Source organism: Argentina anserina, chromosome 2, assembly GCF_933775445.1.
Source record: "Argentina anserina chromosome 2, drPotAnse1.1, whole genome shotgun sequence".
In the NCBI taxonomy this organism is placed as follows: domain Eukaryota; kingdom Viridiplantae; phylum Streptophyta; class Magnoliopsida; order Rosales; family Rosaceae; genus Argentina; species Argentina anserina.
In genome coordinates, this window is record NC_065873.1 from 5,352,384 (window position 1) to 5,367,918 (window position 15,535).

Here is a 15,535-nt window from a genome sequence, read left to right on the forward strand (position 1 = left end):
AGGATCTTTCAGCCGAAGAAGGAGATTTCAGAAGTTCTACAAGAGGGAAACTCATTCACTAAACATCTTGGTATTCTGACCAATATGTGGAATGAACTGAACCTCTACAGGCCTCACACTACTGATGCTTCAACCTTGACGAAGTGCGCTAAGATATGATTTTTCATCTTCTTGCTAGCTTGAGTCCTGCGCATGAGGACATAAGGAGCATTATTCTACCCTCTTTTAGAAGTGTGTGCAACTATTGGACGTGAGGAAAGAAGAAGAAAAGTCATGAATGCTGAAGTCAAGAACAATATCTCTGAAGCTAGAGCACACAAGGCCTCTTTCGTACCTACTGTGACCAAAGGTGCTAAAGGGAAATTATGTGATCATTGTGAGTCTACCACTCATAATGTTGACACATGTTAGATTCTCCATCCTGAACTCAAGATCAAATTTAAGAAGGAAAGAGAGAAGAAGAATAAGGGTCACTTCAACAACAATTACAAGGCTAATGTATCTGCTGCAGCCTCTTCTTCTTCTCCTTCACATGTGATGCTTCCTGATTTCACTGCAAATCCTGCAATTCTCATCAATGAGTTTGCTGCCTTCTTGCAGCAGAAACAATTGAATGAAGGAGGCAGCTCTTTTTTAGCCAATAATCATATTGCCATGTTGGGAAAGTTTTCAGCTTTTTTAGCTGAGTCTGATCGTGTTAAGGCTGCAGATGTTCCAGGTATCCTTAATGCCTTTTCTACAGCTTTAGACATTTCTAGCACACAAGATTGTTGGACAATTGATTCAGGAGCCAAAAATCAAATGACTAATCATGTTCTTAACCTTACTAATTTTGAAAAATTATCTGCAAGTGTTTCTGTAGCTAATGGGAAAGATGCTACTGTATGTGGGAAACAAAAAGTTAATATTTTGTCTTATGTTGCTGATGCATTATATGTTCATTCTTTTCATTTCAAATTACTCTCAGTTGGTCAAATCACCACCTTGATAAAATGTTTTGTTATATTCACACATGAGAAGGTGTTCTTTCAGGACATAGCCACCAAGAAAATGATTGGTGAGAGATTTTTTAGAAATAGACTCTATTATCTTTCAGTAAAATCCACTGCTTCAAAGGCTTTTCACACCAATCCAAAATCAACACAAGACCTGCAGTTATGGCATATAAGACTGGCTCATCTTTTTGAGAAGATTTTGTCTATCTTGTTTCCCTCAGTTTGCAATAATGGCATAGTGTCTTGTGATGTTTGTCATTCCATTTATCTATCTCTAGGGCCAGTTATTCATTTGAAATCATTCACTCAAACATTTGGGGAACTGTTGTGAAATCTTTTGATGGTTTCAAATACTTTGTAACTTTTGTTGATGATTTTACAAGGATTACATAGATTTATGTTTTGAAATGCAAGAGTGAATTGTTTGAAATGTTCAAAGACTTTCACAGTATCGTTTCCAATCAGTATTCCAGTAAAATTGTCACTTTGAGGTCAGATAATGGAAGAGAGTATATGTCCAACAAAATGAAACAATTCTTAAATTCTCAAACTAGCTGTGTTGGTACTGCTCAACAAAATGGAGTAGCTGAAAAGAAAAATCGTGATATTTTTGAGAAAACTAGAGCTATTATGTTTCAGATGAATATTCCAAAAGAATTTTGGTCACAAGCAGTTCTTACTGCTACCTATTTGATCAACAGACTTCCTAGTCGAGTTCTAGAGTTCAAATCACCTTTGGAGAAGTTGAAGGAAGATTGACATTTCTCATTTGAGAACATTTGGATTTATGTTTTGTTCACATTCAAGCTATTCAAAGAGACACACTTGATCCAAGAGCTGCCAAATGTGTGTTCTTGGGTTATTCTGCTACTCAATCCAGCTACAAGGAAGGTTATTGTGTCAAGGGATGTGAAGTTTGAATAATCCATTCTCTTCTATACAAGTAAATCCCTTCTAAATTTCTTGGAAAAAGAGAATGTCAATGATGATAGTGTTGCAGATGTGACATATATAGCTCAGCCATTATGCTGTTAACAATGATGATCAATATGGTGAATTTGGTAATGTTGTAGATGAACCTGAGGTGAACAATGGTGGAGTTGATCATGCTAAGAATCATCCAGTTGTTCTTAGAGGAAATCCTAGTCGGGCTAAGAATCATGAAAGACTATGTGATGATGTCGTCCAAGCACTCCATTGACAGCTCTTTCACTCAAAAGGTTTTCACCCTCTCATATTTCTTTTTTGAGTTGTCTTGACTGTATGACAGATGAAATGCAAGCTCTGCATGATAATCATACCTAGGAAAAAATTGTCAACCTTTTTCAAGGAAAAAAGGCTGTGGTGGAAACCCTAAACTAAGTTTCACTCTGATGGGAGAATAGAAAGGAAGAAAGCTCGACTTGTTGCTCGAGGATTCACTCAGACCTATCATGTAGCCAAAATGAACACTGTAAGAGTGTTATTGTCAATTGCAGCGAATCATTCATGGCAACTTCATCAGATGGATGTAATTTTTACAAGGTGATTTGGAAGAAGTGTGCCTGCCTTCTGGTCATGCACAAGCTAAAAAAATCCATTTACGGCTTAAAACAATCTCCTAGGGCTTGGTAGCAATGCATACTCTTCATTATTTGTGAGAAATGGCAAGTATGGGAGACTAGTGGTTCTTTTTATCTATGTTGATAATTTAATCATCACTGGTGATTGCTCGGATGAAATTACTGCTTTGACGTGTGCTTTGCATAAAAAGTTTGCAATCAAGGATCTAGGGAGGCTAAAATATTTCTTAGGTATAGAAATGACCTCTTCTCAGAAAGCTCTTTTCTTAAACCATAAAAAGTACAACAGGTTATTGTGTGTTTGTTGGTGGAAACATGGTTTCTTGGAAAAGCAAGAAACAAACTACTGTCGCTAGTTCAAGTGCTGAGGCTGACAATCAGGCACGCTAGAAGAAGTCCCTCAAATTTTGGCTTTCCATAATCTTTACCTTGGTTCTTCACTTTAACTGATTGTGGTGTAATTATGACATGTGTTATATCAAGTAAACCATTGCTGCTTCATATAACCTACTGCAACAAACCACAAAATGAACTGAACACGAAATAGAAAAGAACCACCATTTCTAGATCAACTTAATCAAACTCTTAAAAAGACTGTTTGGTTTGTTTCTTTCGAGTGTCTACTCTTTGGGATCAAATTAACTAACTATAGCATATTAACTTATGCAACAATTTGAAAGAACATCATAAAAAACATAGTAGTGTAAATTGTATCCGCGTTCAAATGTGTGGCTTCTGAAAAGTTAAAATATGACATTTCTAAACCCAATTTAGAACAAAATTCGACTGAAAAGTTCCAATTTCGACTGATCACTCTTTATAGTATCCAAATTCGAGCGATCTGGTCATTCCGTCATCTTTCCATCCAATTTGAGTGTTAAGTTATTTTTTGGGTAAACAAAAATTAGATGGACTTAACACCCAAATTGGATGAAAAGATGACGGTATGACCAGATTGCTCGAATTTGAAAAGTATAATGAGTGATCAGTTGAAATTGAAACTTGAAAAAGTAAACTATCGAGTTTGTAAAACTGTGAGGAATTACCAGTATTTTATCATTTTCTTTAACCAGCATGGCCTCTATAGAATCTAAATCAACATCATTCAAGACCAAATTGAACCCCCTCTTGGCTTTGTTAGGCTTCGTCCATTCACCTAGAATTGTGTAAAGAACCATCCGCTTATACGAAGCAACATAACGTGCCTTTTCTGCACAACTGTTCAAATTCAAAGGTATATAAATTCTCTTAACTTTCACCCTATCAAAATGGTGGAAATACTAGAAATTATAAATATTGGCTTTCAAACCAACCCACTGAAATCAGCCAAGAAAAATGAAGACAGACCTGAGATTTTATTGTATCACGTGCCTTTCCTCACCCTTTCTGATTACATATTATAAGCTTTCCATTTCACAGGTATCGTCAATATTCCTATGCCTTGTCCTTCGGTAAAGCATTCTGTGCGTAATTAGGAAACTACTCGAACTCGACTTAATCCATTCTCATAGACTTCTCTCTCGACTGTTCAATTATTGAAACAAGCTTTTGCTTAACGACGAAACCTTACACCAATCTTTTAGAATCAGGATGAATGATTTTTTAACATGATAGCCAAGGACAGAGCTAGGATTTCATTGTAGGTTGGGCTAAAAAAATTATGATTATATATGGCTATATATAGAAATTTGAGGTTGGTTAATATTTAAAATTTAATTTTTTACACTAAAATTTAACTAAAATGTCAAGTTTTTTAGTCATTTGAGGTGAGCTATTGTAACCCATATAATATTTAAAATTTAATTTTTTACACTAAAATTTAACTAAAATATCAAGTTTTTTAGTTATTTGAAGTGGGTTGTTGTAACCCATCGTAGCCCGTGTTTAGCTACGCCCTTGCTAATAGCATGTTCAATTTTATTGATATAATTCCTCATTTTCTAGCTACGAGCCTGAACAAGCTATATGACTGACAAAGAGCTTTTCAGAATCCTCCCAATCAAGCTACAAGACTTTTCTTCTGCTTGATAATATTACCAAATGTAGATTTGTTCCATTGACGTATAGCATCAAACAACCCCTTAAGTTTTATCACGATAGTACCATTAGTATTTGGCTGTGCCTCAGATGTAGATTCATGCACCTATCATGGTGCATTCACATAGTAAGCAATTAGAAAGGGTGATAGTTCTTTAGTGAGGTACCTTAGTAAAGAGAATGGTCCAAGAATATCCTTGCCAGATGGAGAGCTTTTGCTTCAGGAAATCACAAAACTCCAACAGAAGCATCTACTTAATTTTTCCATCTGTGTTATTGGTCCATGCAACAAGTTTCTTTATTGGTGAAAGCAATCAATTCAGCATTCTTCTGGATATATGCTAGCCTAAAATCCTTAGTATGCCAATAATTATCAATACAGTTCTAGCTTCAAAGTTACTACCAACATAAATTCTGTAGTCTTACATAATAGACAAACTCACCAAATGATTAGTAGCTGATGTGAAACTGCAATACTAGTAATCTGACTTACTGTAATACAAGAGAATCCAGCATAAGACTTCCCCATTCACTTTCCTACTCTTGTAATTACAAATAGTAACCAATTTAATACCCCTCTTCCATATAGTAACCAATCTGGACAACATCTCAAAGGTAGAATGTCCAGTTAAACCACATATATATAGAACCTCATACATAGTATTATCATGACTTCTTTCCCTGGAAAGTTATTTATTTTGTAGCAAGCAGATAGATCATGTATCCCTAAAGATCAAAAATACCGGCTTAATAAGGTCTTTTTCGCCACCTCTAGCTGGGTAAAATCACTTCAGTGGCATCAATATTTTTCACATAAACTGACAAGGCAAAAAACTGAATAGCCAATGATTTTTTTTAAACATCAAGTTGGAAGAACATATATGCACAATAAGCTTTAAATCTCAGCAGGGCCGGCCCTGAGGGAGGGCAGCTAGTGCTACCGCACTGGGCCAAAGCCCAAAATTCCAAATTTTTTTTCTTCTGTTTGTTATTTTTTTTTTCATGTGTGGTCTATCTCAGTAGTCAGTATCTCCTCTCCTATCACTATGCCTTGAAAAACCGATCTTTGTTTCCGGCGTCTTCGCTTGTGAAGCTCAAGTCGAGGAGGGAGGTCGTCGATTGGCTCAAGTCTGTTATTTCAGGTAATTTGTTGGTCTAATTCTTCATCTCCCATCTCTCTAATTTCCTGGGTTTTTGTTTTTGTTGGGAAATATTGGCTTTTTTTAATTTATTTGTGGTTTTGTGTTTGGCAATTCGTTGGATCTGGGCGGTCTCTTGGACATGAAAATCGTTCAATCTTGATTATCAGTTCCAACGTCTTGTGCATTTGTTTCAAATTTTCTCTGAATTTTTGCGATCCTTGATTCGATTGCTCTTCCAGTCCGTTGCAGTTGATAATTTGCGGTTGTTGATTGGATTCTTTTTTCTGTGCAAACAAGTCACCTTTTGCTGGAATCATAATCGTTCTTATTGAGGCTTCAATTCTTATTTATGGGTTTATTAGGATATTTCCGCAGATTTTATTGGGGCCGCTTTCTACAATGATTCTGCCAGTTGAGGTTTTCTGATGTCTTGTGTTTGGTCAATTCAAACATCCACCCTTGTGAAAGACTGAAAGTGATAATATTTATTACTAGTCTTCCGTTGGTTCTATTTTTCCCTCTTGTGAAAGTCATACTATTAGTAGCTTATGAGTAGAAACATGAATCACCGTCTAATGGAACTCGGGAGGCCTCCCTCTGGTATGCTTTGTAATATTCTGGTAAAAGATTAGGAGGGGGAAATAAAATACAGGAAAAGGCATTGTCAGTACTTTTTAGTGTATCATTGTGTGGATGACTTACTGAAGATAATCTTCTTTTCTGCTTCCTGGACACTGATGTACATTTGCAATCTAAATAAAAGTGACACTTTAATCTGGAACTGAGTCATATATTTGTTGCTCTACAGGTAAAAGAAAGTTGAAGGATTTATTGCTGCAAAAAGATAATCGCTCTTGTGCTGATTGTAGTGCTGCTGATCCTAAGTGGGCGTAAGTTGTTTCCTCATGATACTATGTCAGTGCTTGTAAATTCCCTATGTCTATTGTCTGAGAGATCATTGTTTTAATTATGTTTAGAATTAAGAGCTTAAAGATGAGTAGGTTTTGGAAATTCATTGTTCTGGAAAATACTCACTACTATGATATAAAGAATGTGTTTATAACTGCATTTGCAGGTCCATAAATATTGGAGTTTTTATATGCTTAAAATGTTGTGGCGTGCACAGGAGTCTTGGTACACAGATCTCAAAGGTAAGTGCTTCTAATTTTGGATGCCATCAATTTATTTTTATAAGGGATACATAAAACCCACATTTATGTTGTAACATGTACTTGCAGTTCATGTTTAATCAGAAAATTTGTCAGACATAGAATTATTTTGGCCCTGGCAAAGATAGTTGTCTTATTTTACTAGCAAACTTCTCACTAGAGTTCTCATTGCAGGAAGTAATATAACTAAATGTAAAGTCAGAACCATGGATATCATTTACAAGATATGCAAGAATTAATTGTCAAGGCACAGAAATGACACATTTGCATAGGTTTGACTTAGGAATATGACAAACTTTTGATAGAACATTGATTGATTCCTACTGTAGCATATAGGTGGCTTGGCATGTATTTATGCGTTTCTGTACTTTCATCCTTGACTATGTGCTATTCTTCAACCCTGTTGTCAGTGTTCCTGTTTCTGTGAACTGACGATGATCTAGGTTGTAGGATATTTAGTTAAGTTATAAAGAGTTGGTTGAGAGCAACAGATTCAAATTGCCCACAAAATTTCTAGGTTAAGACCCTTGATACTACTGTTTTGCAAATTTATTGCTGACAGTTCCCTCCTATCTATTTTGCAGAAGAATGACGGACCCATTAGTGGCTGAATGAGTGATTAGGGAATTGTGTTGTACTGCTATGTTTGATAAAATGAGTTGAAGTGGAATAGCGGATGTGCTCTTTAACCAGCTGTGCAATATTAACCATCCAGATTCTATTGTTCTATTACTGTATTACAATTTTTAGTTTAAGGCAATGTGTCCTAAAAAATAAGCATCTGGTGGTTCTATAAAACCAAAAGAAACTAGAAGAAGAAACAATTATAAAAACCTCAAAGAGGTTCTATTCAAAAACTTTGGAATAAGAAAAGAAACCTTTCTTCTGGAAACCAAAGTGAAAATGTAGTGAATCAAAGAGCACAAGATATTGCTGAAAATGAGAATGTCGTAATTGAAGAAACCACAAATGTGCCTGAAACTGAAAATCAGGTAAATGAATAAACAATAAATATTGCTGAAAATCAAAGAACAAACAAGGCTGGAAATGAGAATGTGGTAAACGAAGAAACGACAAATGTGCCTGAAAATGGAAATGAAATAAATGAAGAAACGACAAATGTGCCTGAAAATGAAAATGAAATAAATGAAGAAACAACAAATGTGCTTGAAAATGAGACTGTTGAAAATAATGAAGAAGCTAATCATGTGCATGAACGTTCAAATGCTTCATTATCTGTGAATATATATGATCCTAGAGTGTGGGATAGTCTAGATGAAAAAATGAGAGACTTGCTTGTTGAAAAAGGTCCTGTTAGAGAAGCCAATATTAATTTTCCAAAGGATAAGCACAATAGGGGGTTCTCCACATACTATTATGATCGAAAATTAAGAAATGGACAACTCTCTGATAGAAAATGGCTGGTTTACTCAAAAGAATTAGATAAAGTGTTTTACTTTTGTTGTAAAGTGGTAAGACAAGCCCGTTCTAAAAGTCATTTAGCAGATGTTGGGGTTGATGATTGGGGACACCTAGGTGAAAAACTTAAGCAACATGAAGAGACTGCTGAACACTATGCCAACCTTAGAGCCTGGGCTGAACTCTGAGTAAGATTGAGAACAAATCAAAAAAGATACTGAACATTGGCAGCAAGTTATGATCAGAATAATTGTTGTTATATGTCTTACAATGCATAATTTGACATTTCGTGGAACAAATGAAAAAATCTATGAAGATTCAAATGGAAATTTCTTGGGCTTTCTTGAATCAATAGCTGAGTTTGATCCAATAATGAAGCATCATTTTCGACTCATTGAAGATAAAGAAATTCATTATCATTATCTCAGTCATAAAATACAAAATGAATTGATAGCTATGTTGGCATCATGTGTTAGGAGTGCAATAATAAAAAAATTAAAGCAGCTAAATATTTTTCTGTGATTCTTGCCTGCACTCCTAATGCTAGCCACAAAGAGCAAATGACTTTGATAATTAGATGTGTTGATCTAGGCTGCACGAAATTGGATACGGGTACGTGGAAGCGAAACGTTTGGAAACGCGGAAGCGTGTTTTTAAAAAAATTTAGGAAGTGGGTACGTTTTGGAAACGTAGAAATAAAAAAAATATATAAATATATATAAATTATATAAAAAAAATAAATATAATAACAAAATTTTAGTTTAAGTAACTCAAAATCTCAAATAAAAAAACATAAAAAAACCTTTATTTTTTGGAAACTCGCGTTTCCAATTCGGAAACTCGCGTTTCCACCGCGTTTCCAATTCAGAAACTCGCGTTTCCACCGCGTTTCCAAAACTCATTTTTCTGGAAACACGTTTCCGAGCGTTTCCGGGCGTTTCCGAGCGTTTCCAGAGTGGTTCCGGAGTGGTTCCGCTTCGGAAGCGGGAAACGTGGGTGTATGCACGTTTCTGTGCTTCCTAAGTGTTGATGTTGAAAGTCGCCCGATAAAAATAAAAGAATATTTTCTGGAGTTTTTAAATGTGGAAAACACATCTGGCTTGAGTCTTTTCGGTGAATTACAAGCTGCTCTTAACTCTCTCGATTTGAATATTGATGATGTGAGGGGACAATGGTATGATAATGGTTCTAATATGAGAGGGAAACATCAAGGTGTTCAGAAAAGATTACTTGAAATAAATCCTAGAACTTTTTATATGCCTCGTGGTTGTCATTCTCTAAATTTGGTTCTTTCTGATATGGCAAACTCTTGTTTAAAAGGAAAATCTTTTTTTGGGGCATGCCAAGCCATATATAATGTGTTTGCTAATTCAATAAAGCGATGAGACATTTTGCTTGAATATGCGGATGACTTAACTTTGAAATCTTTGTGTGTGACACGATGGGAGAGTCGTATAGAAAGTATGAAAGCAATTAAAAGTCAAATTCTAAAAATTAAAAATGCTTTGATCGAATTAGCTGAAGTTTCTAATGATTCTAAGATAAGTTGGGATGCTGAGAAATTAGTTTCAGGTGAATTTTCAAGTTTTGATTTTGTTCTGAGTTTGGTTATATGGTATGGCATCTTGTTCAAAATAAACTTGGTGAGCAAAAACTTGTAGTCTAAGGATATGCTTCTTGATGTAGCTATTGAAAGTTTGAAAGGACTGGTTTAATTTTTTGAGAAATATAGGGAGAATGGGTTTAATTCTGCTATCACTAATGCGAAAGAAATGTTGATGAAATGGGAATTGAACCAGTTTTTTATGTACCGCGTATGGCTAAAAGAAAGAGAGATTTTGATGAAAATCCTAATACAGAAAGAGAACAACAATCTGCTCAAGAAAATTTTAGAACAGACTACTTTCTTGTTTTGGTTGATATGGCAATTTCTCAATTAAAAACCAGATTTAAACAAATGGAACTTTTTGAATCCATGTTTGGCTTCTTATTTGATGCATGACGGTCGATTGTATTGGATGATGAAGGAATGAAAAATTGTTGTCTAAACCTTGAAAATGCTTTGAAACATGGTGAGGATTGTGATATTGATGCTAAGGTTTTACTTTCAAAATTGCAAATATTGCAAGATATGCTGCCAACTGAAGCATATGAAACTGGAAAACCATGGAGTTCCATTGAAATTATGGAGTTCGCAAAAAAAAAAGGATTTCTTTCCAAATATTTTAGTTGCTTATCAGCTTTTGTTAACTGTACCTATTACTGTGGCATCGGCGGAAAGACGTTTTTCAAAACTAAAGTTGATAAAATCTTGTTTGCGGACATCTATGGCTCAAGATAGGTTGAATAGACTGACACTATTGAGTATTGAGAATATACTGAAAGTTGATGAAGTTGAACACATTGTTGATGACTTTGCTTCTAAAAATGCAAGAATGAGTCATTTCAGCCAAGATGTGGTTCATATCTGATTGTAGGTACAAGAGGTGCATGTTGGTACTTGTTCTCTGGGGTAATGGTTTTATGTCCCCCCCATTGTACCATGTTTTAACATATCAATAAAAATTTTCAGGCGTGGGGATGAGCCTCCTAGCATTGCACTTAGCTAGGTTCCAAACCCCAAAAAAAATTTTGTTTTTTTTGTGTAAGGGCTCATTTTTTTTCGCACTGGGCCTCAAATCCCTCAGGACCGGCCCTGAATCTCAGGGGAAACATCTTAAAAGACCAATTTGGACTACTCTTTTCTGGTTCACTGGTTTAGAGTAGAAAACTCTCTAAAGTTACAGTACCCCTAATTTAAGGGATCAATTGAATGTCTTTCCACAATTGACTCAATTAAGGCTCTGTTGACACCTTAAGCAATCTTTTTAACATAAACAGACAAGGCAACAATATGAGTTCAATGACCTGTTTGTTGGATCTCAATTGCACAAAATCACTTGAGACTAACATGTTTACAGAATAAGTTTTACATCACAGGGGCATCCTTTTCAAGGGACCAATGCAGAGTTGCATACTACTCTTTTTAAGCTCACGACTTTGGAATAAGTAATTACCTCAATTCATTGTACCCCTCATATTTGGGAATTAATTGTGCCAAAATTGTTTCTTTATACAATCGGAAATTTTGGAACTAATAAAAAGGGAATTCCTTAAATTCCTTAAGAAGGCAATTAATTCTAAGCATATATACTACCAAATAGAAAACGAAACTCACTGATATCTCACAAAAAAAAATTAAACAGACAACTAATATAACCAGTATCTTTCAAGAGGGCACAAATATTGATACGTTAAAGCAGGCAATATTATGGTTTTCTAAGATAATATAGAAACTTGATAGCAGAAGAGCCGGAAAAGAAGAAGAAAATACGCTGACCTGATGGGGATCATGAGAATTAGAACCAAGGATCCGATAAGTGATGCAAGACCTAACTTTCGGTAGAGGAACCATAGCCACAATGATACGCAGAGGAGCACACCATCATTGGTGAAGTTGTTGGCATATTTTCTACATTATGAGAAGGGCTATGTAAGTTATCTAAACTGACTTAATAAACAACATTATACAATAATATGGTAAGCATTTACTTGCTACAGATAAATTTTTCCACCGAAATACAATGAGAGAGAGAGAGAGAGAGATTTCCAAAAATAGGTCATGTATAGCATTTCTTCAAGTAATTTGGATACTTCTTCTTGATAATCCCTGAACTGCATTAGCATCTGCACACATCATATTTATACTCTTTCCGGTAGGAAAATTCTTGCATCCCTGGTGTGTTATTCTCATAGATTGGCACAGTATAGCAGCCACCTATAAAAGAGTTAAATGAGGCAATGACCTTTTTATGATCCACAAAAAATGAAACTAAGATCAGCAACTAAAAAGAAAACAAAAAGTTACGAAAGTTGCAATAAACTTGGCAAAAAATGCTTATGTACAGGTACAGAGCAGATTGCAGTTATATCCTAGTTTCTAAGCCAATCAAAAATAGCATAGAGCACCAAGCGAGAGCTTCAATGAATGCAAAAGTAATCTGCAAGAACAAAAAAAATTAGTATGTAAACTCCGATCATGTTGCATACAATCACAAGTTGTCAATAATTTAAGACTTTTCAAAACTCCCGTCATGTTTTGTTAGCCACATTCTAGTTTGTCTGTGTATGCTTACATTCAAAGACATGTATCAATTAGGTAATTTTTCATCATAGAAAACAAAACATAGGAAAAGAAAAGAAAACACACCTCAGAGTAATAAGCCCTCACCAACCTCAATAGAGTCTCAGTACTTGAGTAACCAGCAAACTATCCCAACGAGCAATTGTAGTATTTTTTACCTCAACTTGAACCATCAGTCTTTTCCAATTCTTTTTATAAATCCATATTTGATAGCATCACAAAGTGTAACGAACTAATGATAAATGCAGATGACCATAGAGTTCATTGCACTACGAGTGTTGGAGCCAAAAGCACTCACTGCTTGGTCCATACCCCATATTCTTCTGGTTGAAAATGCCAGTCAATTAGCTTATTATAACCCATCTTTAGTATACTACAAAATATCATATTTGTGACAGCTTTGTCATCTTTTTCATTCAGTCTCAACACTTAGTTCCCTACCGCAAAAAGAAATGGAAACACCATAAATAATTGCCACTTCAAGGTTGCGAAGAATATCTTTCAACATATCCTGATGATGAAAAGCATAGAAAATGAAAACCTAGTATGAATTTCGACACGTGATTAAATTACCACATAAGCAATCCTCCCTTGAATGTTATTGGTCCACGTAAATGCACTAATGCAGATCCATAAAATTGCATAGCAATCAGCGTTTCCATCCACCCACTTCTTGAAACCACCAGATTTACCAGTCCTCAAATCACCATTTTTATCAGTATGAGAGCGTAACCTAATCAAGTTCCCAACTAGAATCTAAGGGAAATGATATGGAGTTGGAATAACATGAAGATAATTCCAAAAAGAACTTTACTGATTTAAGGTGCAACAAATTTAAGAGCTATAGACTGAGAGTTGGAATCAATTGATGACATTGAAACAATGTTGTTGTTCAAAAGGATTAAAATATCGGCTCAAAAGTTATTTGCTCATCAACAGAATCCAACAAGGCAACAATTTGAGGAATCAATAACTCATTTGTTGGAGTGTCAAGTTGGGCAAAAGTCAATTGAGCCCAACATGTTTGCATATACTGCATTGAATCTCAGGGGCCAACTTTCCAAGGGACAAATGAGGACTACTCTTTTCAGACTTGCTGCCTGAGAGTAACAAATGCTCTCAAGTCAGGGTAGCCTTAAGGGGCAACAATACAGAATCCGACAAGGCAACAATATATAATCCAACAGGGCAACAATTTGAGGAATCAATAACTCGTTTGTTGGAGTCTCAAGTTAGGCAAAAGTCACTTGAGATCAACATGTTTGCATATAATGCACTGAATCTCAGGGGCAAACTTTCGAGGGACAAATCAGGACTACTCTTTTCAGACTGGCTACCTGAGAGTAACAAACGCTATCACGTCAGGGTAGTCTTAGTTTTAAGGGACAACCTTGCCACAATCGAAATCTAAACCGTCAAATTCGGGCAAGGCAACACGAAACACAATCCAAATTGGTTTCTCAAGCCCAAGACAAGAGGAAGCACCAATGATAAAAATTGTGATTGAAACTTAAAATCAAAATGAAACCGTTCAATATGTGGAAGCCACCACCGCAATACAAGTGAATCCACCATAAGACTTCCCCATTCACTTTCCTTGTCTTGCTAACCAATCTGGACAACATCTCGAGGGTAGAATGTCTAGTTAAACCCAAAGATATATAGAATCTCATACGTAGTATTATCATGTCTTTCTTCCCGCAACATTTTTGTTTTTATTGCAAGCGAACCATCTCATAATTGTCCAGTAGATAGACTTCCCTTGGACCAGTTTATTTAAATGCAAGCAAAATTCATTTAGTTCTTTCGTACAAGTCTAATTTATCTGTTCCAAAGTCACGTATCCCTGAAGATCAAAATACCAGCTGCATGAAGTATTTGATGACATCACTTCAGTGCATGGCATCAATATTTTTCATAAAACCGACAAGGCAACAAACTGAGTAGTCAATGACTTTTCTTCTTGACCATAAAGTTGGAATATCTTTGTTCAATATGCTTTAAATCTAAGGGGCAACATCTTAAAGGACCAATCTGGACTATTTTCTGGTTCACTGCTTTAGAGTAACAAACTCTTTTAAGTTAGAGTACCCTTAATTTAAAGGTATCAATTAACAATATTTCCACAAAAGATTTAAGAACTATAGACTGAAAGTTGAAATCAGTTGATGACATTGAAACCATGTTGTTGTCCAAAAGGATTGAAAAACCGGCTGAAAAGTTCTTTGCTAATCCAACAAGGCAACAATTCGAGGAATCAATAACTCGTTTGTTGGAGTCTCAAGTTGGGCAAGAATCACTTGAGACCAACATGATTTCATATGATGCATTGAATGTCAAGGGCAAACTTTTCTGGGGACAAATCGAGACTACCCTTTTCAGACTTGCTGCCTGAGAGTAACAAATACTCTCAAGTCAGGGCAGCCTTATATTTAAAGAGCAACAATAAAGAATCCGACAAGCGACAATACAAAATCCGACAAGGCAACAATACAGAATCCAACAAGGCAAAAACATTTTAGGCATCAATAACTCGTTTGTTGAAGTCTCAAGTTGGGCAAGAATCACTTGAGACCAACATGTTTGCATACAATGCATTGAATCTCAGGGGCCAACTTTTCGAGGGACAATCGGGACTACTCCTTTCGGACTGGCTGCCTGAGAGTAAAAATGCTCTCAAGTCAGGGTAGCATTATATTTAAAGGGCAACAACACAAAATCCGACAAGGCAACAATATAGAATTCGACAAGGCAACAATTTGAGGAATCAATAACTCGTTTGTTGGAGTCTCAAGTTGGGCAAGAATCACTTGAGACCAACATGTTTGCATACAATGCATTGAATCTGAGGGGCAAACTTTCCAAGGGACAAATCGGGACTACTATTTCCAGGCTTGCTGCTTGTGAGTAACAAATACTCTCAAGTCAGGGTAGCCTTATATTTAAGGGGCAACAATACAGATTCCGACAAGGCAACAATACAGAATATGACAAGGCAACAGTACAGAATCCGACAAGGCAACAGTAC